At 36.7% G+C, this 1,420-nt stretch overlaps 1 long non-coding RNA gene across 1 annotated transcript; it reads left to right on the top strand.

The window, feature by feature from the left end:
* Positions 1–305: 305 nt before the first annotated feature.
* Positions 306–1,088, top strand: LOC118750040. Its single transcript, XR_004994341.1, has 4 exons — positions 306–440; positions 499–575; positions 643–747; positions 1,002–1,088. It is a non-coding gene; the product is annotated as an uncharacterized LOC118750040 (long non-coding RNA).
* Positions 1,089–1,420: the final 332 nt, after the last annotated feature.

Here is a 1,420-nt window from a genome sequence, read left to right as displayed (position 1 = left end):
TTTTCGCGCATATGTTTAGTCTACCAGGCAAAGCGAAGATTGTAAGTTGTATTAGGTGCGTTCCAGCGATTTTTGGACTAAAACCTGTACAACTGTCAAAAAGAAAACTGTCTCTCTCAAGAGAGAGCAACGGGTGAAGAACTGAGAAAAACTGCTGGAACGCAAAAAACCATTTTTCCTGCAAGTATGTATGTATATAAATGTCAAATGCTTGCCTTGACAGAATTATTTATTCAGGCAGGCGGCAAAATTTTTACACACAAAATTTTTTATTGGTTATGTATCTAAAAAATATTTTCAGAATTTTATCCAAAAACTTAAAATCAGATCTCCTATTGTTGAAAATTAGAAGCACGGTGAAATCACGGAAGTGGAAGAAATGGAACCCAAAAACTTAGAAATTGGTTTATCTCCTGGAACTTTCAACCGAGTTCAGAATGGTAAGTGGCATTATTTATTGCACGATACAATAACAACTGATAATATAACTATTTGCAGATCAAGAATTTATGCAAAGTTTAGCTGATAATGCGCTTCAAGCACATAATGCAGTTTATGGTGAGGTAGTCAAATAGGTAAAGGGTCATTCTTGATACATTTTGGGGTTTAATAAAACAAATTTTACCTTATTTTTATTAAAAGTACATACACAGGAAGCGTCAGAAGCAAGCATCCAACCCGAGGAAGCATCAGGAGCAAGCATCCAACCTGAGGAGCATACAGATAGCCAGACGTTTTCTACTATAGGTAAGTATTGGTATTAGTTGTTTGTTTGCACCCTACCCAGTAATAATTTTATTGGAATCTTGCTGGCTGGCGTTTTCGTACCCCAAAACTCAAAAGAAACTAGCAAAGTAGGGGAAATGACAGATGAACTTGCAAGTTTTACCGGATTTTTATTGCATACATTTTTACTAGTCACTATTTGCAGAAAATACGAAAACATGACTCTTATAGAGTATGTATGTATGTATATCATTAATGTTTGTAAACATTTTTAGATGGGGGGCTGGGTGAAGACGAAGACTTTGTACCGATAGTGCAAGGCGAAAGGCAGGTGTGGCTCGATGCTCCGACGAAACTGATGTTAAATTTGTTGGAAGAGCTCCGCCCTAAAGTTGGAAAAATTGCGTCTCTGAAGAATAAGACGAAGATGTGGAAAATCATCGAGCAGACGATGAAGGAGAAGGGATACAACTTTAATACAGTGCAAATAGAAAACAAATTTAGATCATTGGAGCGGCAATATAAACGAGTTACTCTGAATAACAGGCAGAGCGGTCGAAGTAGACAAACATGCCTTTACCAAAGGCTAGTGAATAATTATAATTATTGCTTTTTTATTTTATTTTGGAACGAATATCCATCATCCCTTGTCAAATTTGGTTTGCAGAAGAACTGGTTTTGGCGTTGGGTCATC

Source organism: Rhagoletis pomonella, unplaced genomic scaffold, assembly GCF_013731165.1.
Source record: "Rhagoletis pomonella isolate Grant_MI unplaced genomic scaffold, Rhpom_1.0 Rhpom_scaffold_00118, whole genome shotgun sequence".
Lineage (NCBI taxonomy): Eukaryota > Metazoa > Arthropoda > Insecta > Diptera > Tephritidae > Rhagoletis > Rhagoletis pomonella.
This window is presented reverse-complemented; position numbering and strand designations above follow the sequence as displayed.